This window comes from Temnothorax curvispinosus, unplaced genomic scaffold, assembly GCF_003070985.1.
Source record: "Temnothorax curvispinosus isolate PA1 unplaced genomic scaffold, ASM307098v1 QBEX01009723.1, whole genome shotgun sequence".
Classification (NCBI taxonomy): Eukaryota; Metazoa; Arthropoda; class Insecta; order Hymenoptera; family Formicidae; genus Temnothorax; species Temnothorax curvispinosus.
Genome location: NW_020219503.1, coordinates 8 through 8,601, shown reverse-complemented (window position 1 = coordinate 8,601; position 8,594 = coordinate 8). Strand labels below are relative to the sequence as shown.

The 8,594-nt window shown below is 32.7% G+C and overlaps 1 long non-coding RNA gene across 1 annotated transcript; it reads right to left on the bottom strand.

Annotated features, from left to right (window-relative positions):
• Positions 1–2,000: 2,000 nt before the first annotated feature.
• LOC112459318 lies at positions 2,001–2,924 on the bottom strand. The gene is made up of 3 exons (XR_003041310.1): positions 2,784–2,924; positions 2,217–2,376; positions 2,001–2,041 (listed from the first exon to the last, which is right to left on the bottom strand). It is a non-coding gene; the product is annotated as an uncharacterized LOC112459318 (long non-coding RNA).
• Between the last annotated feature and the right edge of the window lie 5,670 nt (positions 2,925–8,594).

The window sequence follows — 8,594 nt, the reverse complement described above, 5'->3', positions numbered from 1 at the left end:
AATTCTTGAGTGACTTTCTACGTACAATTCTTTTTGTCAATGGCAGACCACGCGCCGTTACCAACGGTCATAACGCAGTCTCAACCAAAGCCAGAACGATACAATCACACAATTAAATTGATATCAATTGATGTCAATCTGCCATTGACAAAAAGAATTGTACGTAGAAAGTCACTCAAGAATTAGTATATATTATTCGGACAAGCAAAATCCAGTCCTGACCGTTTACGGCGTTTTTCCTTGTTTGATTGTATCTTACACGGTCGTATAATCTCATACTTATTGTTTACTCGATAAAATTTTGTAACAAAAAGTTTATTGTTTTATATAAGCTACGTTTTAATATTCATTGCATATTGAAAGTATACGTAACAATAATTATAGATTTTCAGTACAAACAGTAAATATTAAGACACAGTTATACTGGACCTTGTATTTTTATATTACACATATTTAAGCAATTGTAAATAATAATTATTACTATTTTTAATTATTACTATCTTAATTACTATTTTTGAATTATATTATAGTATTATTGCGTTACATTCAGACAGCTAAAAAATTTTTATGCAGTACAGCATAAGTAATGAATATTAAAACGCAGCCTATATGAAGTAATTAAACTTTCTATTCTTCATTAAATAAAGCTTTTCATGAGGTGATTTAATATTCATTGGAGAAATCTACAAACTTTTACTTGCTTTGCACTACGCGAGAATTTTTTAGCTGTCTGAATGTAATATAATAACACTATAATATAATGCAATAATAATAATCCATTATCTATATTTGCTTAAATATGTAATATAAAGATACAAGGTCACATATAACTGTGTCTTGATATTCACCGTCCATACTAAAAATATACAGTTACTGTTACGTATACTTTAGATTTTCAGTACAAGCAATGAATATTGAAACGTAACTTATATGAAGCAATTAAACTTTTTATTACTCACTTACCTATTAAACAAAGCTTTTCATGAGGCGTTTAAATTTTAAAACATTATTATTATTATTCGCTACCACGAACATTACATTACATTACTCGTAGTGAAAATCTAAAGTTTACATAACGGTAGCTAGATTTCAAGTGTGAATAGTTAATATCAAAACATAGTTATCCTTGTAATCTCATATGTCACATATAAACAGATATAAGTAATAAATGAAACAATTTAACTTTATATTCCCTGCTTACCTATTAAATAAAGTTTTCTATGAGTCACTGAAGGCATCTTTTAAGGAAGGGCTTGAGCAGAATAGCTGACTTATAATTTTAAAACAATGTTTTATGCTTTAATTCTTTGTCTTTCGTAACGCACAATACTGTCTTGTGTTCTCAAGACTCTCAAGTCTTAAACATTGTTGACAGTTTCGTAGAGCCTAAGCAGAATGGCTGTCTTGACAGTGTTTTATGCCCTGAGTTTTATGCCACAATACTGTACAGTATTGTGCGTTACATAAGACAAAGACTTAAGGCATAAAACACTGTCAAGACAGCCATTCTGCTTAGGCCCGAAGTACGAAGCTTTCTATTCTCTTCTTTCTCTCTCTGTTTCCAAAATTATTCGATGTAACTGTATAATAAAAAGTTAAAGTTTAATTGCTTTATATAAACTACAATAATTATCTTTTTTGCAAAGTAACAATACGTTTTCTTTGCACCAATTGATTCATCTTATTATTCTGTACATAAAAGTGTTAAAGTACAGTTACCAAAAAATGAATAGTTTACGAGATATTTTATATTTTATGTCAAAAAGTACCAGAATAAAATATGAAATATTTTGTAAACTATTTTGATAACTCTACCTTAAAATACCTTTATATGTAGAATAATTAGAAGAATCATATTATAAAAAAAAAATTATACAATTCTGTGTATAAAAAAATAACGATGACCTTTATATAACGATTTTTTGAAAATTAGTTTTACCATTATTTGACTTCTTTGATATCCTACAACTTTTGTCTAAAACGTTTTTCCACATCTTCCATATTTTTTTAGATTTCCCTGGAGTATTTAAAATAGCACACCCTGTATATACATTGTTACGTTATTGTATTATAATATTATATCATGTGATGAAATTGGTAATTTTATTGATTTTAATAATAGTACGTAATATAATAACATATATATATATATATATATATATATATATATATCAGCATAGATACGTAATATACATACATATATATAATAATCTTACCACAAACAAAATAATCTATATGTGATCTTTCCATTTCTTGGTGATTATGTAGTATAACACGACACCCTCTCCGATTTCTTCTTCTTTACTTCTTTTTCATTAATCACATGTTGAGAACTTCTTCACATAACCACGATAACCTGATAAATATTTGATCTAGCTGTCAAAAAATTTATCTGATTAATTAAAATTATTGTTTGATGAATTAGTAAATTATAAGCAATATATTTTTACACATCCATATAGATACACACATACTTGACGTACTTGACGCTGCTTTTTTACTCCTGTCGCATTTTTCCACGCACACACACACACACACACACACACACACACACACACACACACACACACACACACACACACACTATCTGTCACGTATACTACGTTTACGCGAACGTTACTTCTGTATGTACTTATATATGATAATTCCTCCACGTAAAGCGGGGTTTTGTAGTAGTTTATGATAATTCATCCCGCGTAATAAACGAGTAAATTATCGTAAATTACTATACAGAAGTAACGCTCGCGTAAACATAATAACGATCACGACTGTCACTATAATACCTATCTCCGATCCGCTGATATTTCGCGTGGCACTTCGATCCTTGCGTGACGCGACCGAAATTCAGAATTAAAGATTTTATATTTATAATAATGATGAGAGATCACATTAATAATAATATTAACCTCGCGACACGACGCGGGACGATTAACCTCGAGAGCTGTCACATCACGACACACACACGACGCACTACACGCACGAAGCTCGCACGAAACTCGCCACACTCCGCGATGACAGTCCCTCACGGGATGAAGCAAGCTACGGCGCGGCAATCAATCGAGATAACCAATCAGCATCGCGGTAAAAAGGCAACAATAAATTCGACTATCGACTTAACACGGCAATTTTAAGATAGGATAATACTGACTGGACTGAAACTTTGTAAACAGGCTTGTTTTAGGGTACTATTTAACATATTAAAAGTCCCCACGTGTAGACGCTACGTTGCGGGCAGGGGAGAGTCCAAAAGGTCCAAAAAATTAGTTTCTCGCAAATAACTCGGAAAATATCAACTTTACGGAAATTTATGTAGATATTAAAATTGTAGCTTACAAAATTCCGCACAATTTCATTTTTTATTCAAGTCTGTACGACCAAATAGAGCAGAGATAGAATTTTTTTAAACATCGGTAGTTTTGCAACGCAACGAAAACGCGTACGCGCGTCGCGCATTTTTCGCTAATATCTCGAAAATGGACTCTTGAATCGAAAAATGTTTTAAATAAAAGTAGTAGAGAATCTAATTACAAACAATTTCGTTTTTTATTTATTTTTGTACGGTCCAAATTCGCCGAGTTATTAATTAAAAGACAATTTTATTTTATGTTGATAGTGGATGTTTTGCATGTAAAAATCAGTATTAACTCTGAAAGTATAGGTCGTACACATATAGTATATATAATGAAAGTTAAAGAGAATAAAATTTTGAACATGTTGATGTATGCATGAATCCATTTTGGTAAAGATAGCTTGAAGTTAAGAGCAAAAAACATGAAAAAATGTCATTTTTTAGTGCATTTCGGAAAATAACTTTTTCTAATTGGTTGGAGGCAGTAATGTTATGTATTTTTCTTGAAGATATTTTAATTATCTTTAAAATGAGACGTCGTAGACCTTTTTTCATTGAAACGTTGATGAATTACAGGCGTTTAAATATTGAAGAAAAAAAATCAATTTTTGTTAAATTAACATTTTAGTCCAAAAATATATGGATAATAATTTTTCAAAAATTTATTTTACCTTGTTTTCATTACTTCATATATATATGAACGTGCTGGAGTAGTATAAGTCCTTCGCAAAGTATGTTTTATTTAAAAAAAAGTTCATGAATATTGCTGTATTTTTGATAAATTGTGGAAAAATTGCATTATCATTCCTTTTTTTATAAATATCTCCGTTTCTATTAACTTTACGAAAAAACTTCAAGAGACCGAAATTAAAGCTGACAAAATTTCCTATAAATTGGAGTTTATGACATGTAATTTTGAATGCATTGTGATGGGAAACTGGCGTTTCAAAAGACAGGTAAGTTTACGTATGTAGCAGATCATCACTATGAGTCGCCTGAAATGATGAAAAAACGTGTCCTTAACATTTTTCTGTACCTATTGAAGTGTCAGAAGTTATTTTTGGGGTCTTTCTGAATTGTTTGGTACTAAGCCGATATTTTTAGGACCGATAGTACTGTACATAGGTATTAAAGATTGAGAAGAGTCCTTAGTCGATATGCGGCGCGCGGCGTGGCAAACACTTTACGACTCGTTTTATTTAAAAAATCATAACTCACGAACAAATTGACGAAACTTAATGATCAAACACGCAAATTAAAGCTAAAAGTAGTGCAAATGAGAAAAAAATATGAAATAATTATTAATTAAATAAGAATACTTAATTTCGTCGCCGCAAATTTAGTAATTTTTAAATGGTACAAAAGGACTTTAAGGACTTAAAGAATGCTAGAAAAAGAATTTCTGAATAAGAAAAAACGAATTTGAAGTGTGACAGATATTTTTTATGTAAAAAAATTAATTTATTATTTATTATTATTATTATTAGTAATATTATTATTATTATTTATTTATTATTTATTGAGTTTATTATTTATTTTTAATTATTATTTATTGAGTTTATTATTTATTTTTAATTTTTTAATTGATTTATTAATTTTTTAATTTTTTTTTTTTTTTCTTAAATTAATAGCATGTAAATGCAAATCAAATTGCACCGGGTCATGTGGCTGCAAAAAGGCAGGGTTAAGATGTTCTGACCTCTGTGCTAATTGCAAACAGAACGGCTGCCTAAATATGTTCATATCTGACGAAATGAGCGATTCCGAATCGGATGAAGACTATTCAAATAGTGCGCAAATAAAGAAGAAGAAGAAGAAGACTAACAACTAATTTCCATCGTATCTCTTCTATGGCGGTTATAAATTATTTAAATATTCATATTTCTTCAATTTTTCACTGTACAAAAATGAATAAAACACGAAATGGTTCGTAATTAGATTCTCTACAACTTTTATTTAAAACATTTTTCGATTCGAAAGTTCATTTTCGAGATATTAGCAAAAAATGCGCGAAGCACGTACGCGTTTTCGTTGCGTCGCAAAACTACTGGTGTTTAAAAAAATTCTATCTCTGCTTTATTTGGTCGTACAGACTTGAATAAAAAACGAAATTGTGCGGAATTTTGTAAGCTACAATTTTGATATCTACATAAATATCCGTAAAGTTGATATTTTCCGAGTTATTTGCGAAAAACTAATTTTTTGGACCTTTTGGACCCTCCCCTGCCCGCAACGTAGCGTCTACACGTGGGGACTTTTAATATGTTAAATAGTATCCTAAAACAAGCCTGTTTACAAAGTTTCAGCCCAGTCAGTATTATTTCCTCCAAATCGACAAATTTCGAGTCATTTTACTGGGCTAACTAGGTTTACGCGAGCGTTACTTCTGTAGTAAGTTACGATAATTCCTTCGCGTAAACGGGATTCTGTAGTAACTTATACGATAATTTACTCCGTGTAAATAAGTAAATTATCGTAAGTTACTATAGAAGTAATGCTCGCGTAAACGTATAGTATAGGTAAATTTTACTATGGTAGGAAGTGGAGTCAAGTTCTCCAATTACGAGAATCTTCCGACGTCAAAAAGGCCACGACTTTCCGCTAATTTCGCCGAGGAAAAACTAATTTCGAACTCATTAAAAAATCACTACGAAATAAAACGGCAGCCTCAGATCATATATTCGCGACCGCATTTAAATTCGCTTCGCGAATTTCCCGAGAAAGCAGTCCGCTTATCTCTCGCAGATTGCAACGATGACTTTCTCGCGATATTATCAGGAGAATCTATTTTTCCTTGTCACTGTACAATCGAAAATCCATCAGCGTCATATTGCCTGCATCACCGTACCGCGATCGCGGAAATATATAAGACGAGCTCCATTACGCTTTACTGCGTTCTATCGCGGATCGATCTCTCGCAACCGCCCCGCCGAAATCGGTGCCAGACGACGGGGGCGATTATCTTGAAGGCTCGCGTAGAAAGGCGATGCATCACGCTTTATATATAAACGAATTAGCTCTCTTATATGCGAGGAATACTTTCATGGCGAGGCGCCGTCGAAAGCGTGTCATTAATCGCCGGCGCGCTTCTGGTTACGCTCACTAACCTTGAGGCGGATCGATAGGTCTGGCGAGGCTGGCGTCTTCCAGCGCGCAGCGATGTGACTTTACCTAGAGCGCCAATGGAGCGGCCGGCTGTCACTAGCACCAACAACCGCGTATGTGCTAACTGCTACTGGATACGCACCGTAACTGCGATGAAACAAAACGATTTTGCGTCACGTCACGTCACGTTTCGAGCGCGCACACGCACATGAACCATGAACCCACTGGCCACCACCACGCTCGGATCGCAAATGAGCCGAATGATTGCTCAAGCACAGTGAAATGAGTGAAGTGAGTGAAGTGAAGCGCGGCACAGTCGAGGGAGTCGAGCAGGAGCAGGCTGTCGACTGTCGGGCACAGTAGCGCGGCGTCACGTGGCTAATGTCCCATGAGTCACGTGACCATGCCGAGCCAATGGAACACGTCGCAATGCGCGCGCACACGACGATAACAAGGTGGCTATCGTCATACGCGGGAAACAGGGCGTTTTGAATTATGCGATATTCCGTCTCCGATTCACGCTTTCTTAAGACTTTCTTTTAAAATGGAACACGTGTATATCCAAACATTCCGCGGAGAAAACAATAATGAAGTAAAATAAAAGAAAAATATACCTAAAAATGACGATAACTTACAAGGGAATGTTTAGAACTATCCCTCACCGATTTTCAATAGGTTTTGGATATATTACAGAGTAGCAAAAAATAACAGACAGTATTTTTTTTATCGGCTTTGAAGCATGTTTAGGGATTGAAACAACCCCTCGAAAGAAATTCTTTGTATTTAATTACGAGTGAATATTTCTGAAACCGTAAGATATATGAAAAAATGTTTTAGACAAAAAGTTTTAGATTACGGTATTAAACTCTATTACGGTATTAAATTGATCTCTGTAATCGTGTATTTAGATTTTTTACTGTCATATTTTTTCAACATACTCCTTAATGTTATTTTTGCAAAAATATGACTTTAAAAAATCTAAATACACGATTACAGAGGTCACTTAATACTGTAATCTTTTCGGCTAAAACATTTTTTTTATATATACAGTAAAAAATAAATAAATTTTAACATTTTTTACATGTCCCAGAAAATCCACTCTAAAATGACTCCATTCATCATGTGTTACTTGTTGACAAGTGAGAAATGCTAATTAATTGACACTATACTTTACATTTATATTTGTTTTTTTTACTTTATTTTACAAGTTATATTAACACATGTGTAATAGAAACATTTAATTTTAGTAAATTTAATTATTTTGTATGTTAAAGTTTACGATTATTTGAAAATTTACGTTTAACTTTTGTTTATGTGTTAAAATAACTTTAAGACGTGTAGATTTTTTAAAGTAATTGTGTTAAAAGAACAAATTAATATTTAATTTCTAAATGACATATATAAAGTGTTAAGTTATCACGTTGACATAAATGTAACACATGAAAATGTTAAAAACAAAATAGCTGTTGTATGTTAATTTTACATTGAAATAATAATCAAATCTTGATGACACAAGAAAATTTTAACATATGGACCGCTATGTACATACGATTTTTACTGTGTATACTTCACGGTTTCAGAAATATTCACTGGTAATCGAATACATAGAATTTCTTTCGAGGGGTTGTTTCAATCTGTAAACATGCTTCAAAGCCGATAAAAAAAATACATGTTTGTTATTTTTTGCTACTCTACAATACCTATATCCAAAGTCCATCAAAATCAGTGAGACTGTTCCAAATCTTCCCTCGTTATTATAGTATTAAGTCGGTTCTACAATACGTCGCAAACGATGGCAACTGCTAGTTGAAAAGTGTTTATTCTGATTGCCGATTGCCACATAGTAGGGGAGACCGGAGCTAACTTGACACTGGACTTTTTGCTAATTTAAATCTATCGTAGAAACTTGCCTTTCCTACTGTAAATGGGTCTTTATGTGCCAGTATTATCAACGGGATTTGATGACATTCTGAGTTATGGTGTAATTTTTAGCGCGACATAAGTGTTTTTAATGGTGAAAAGTTATTTTTCTGATCTCTCGAAAATTTCTACTTTTTCATCGAGCTTTACTCTTGCAAACCTACACGGAGAGAAAAATCTTACCACTGTGGTATGAGCGCCTCCTATGCATAAAAAACAG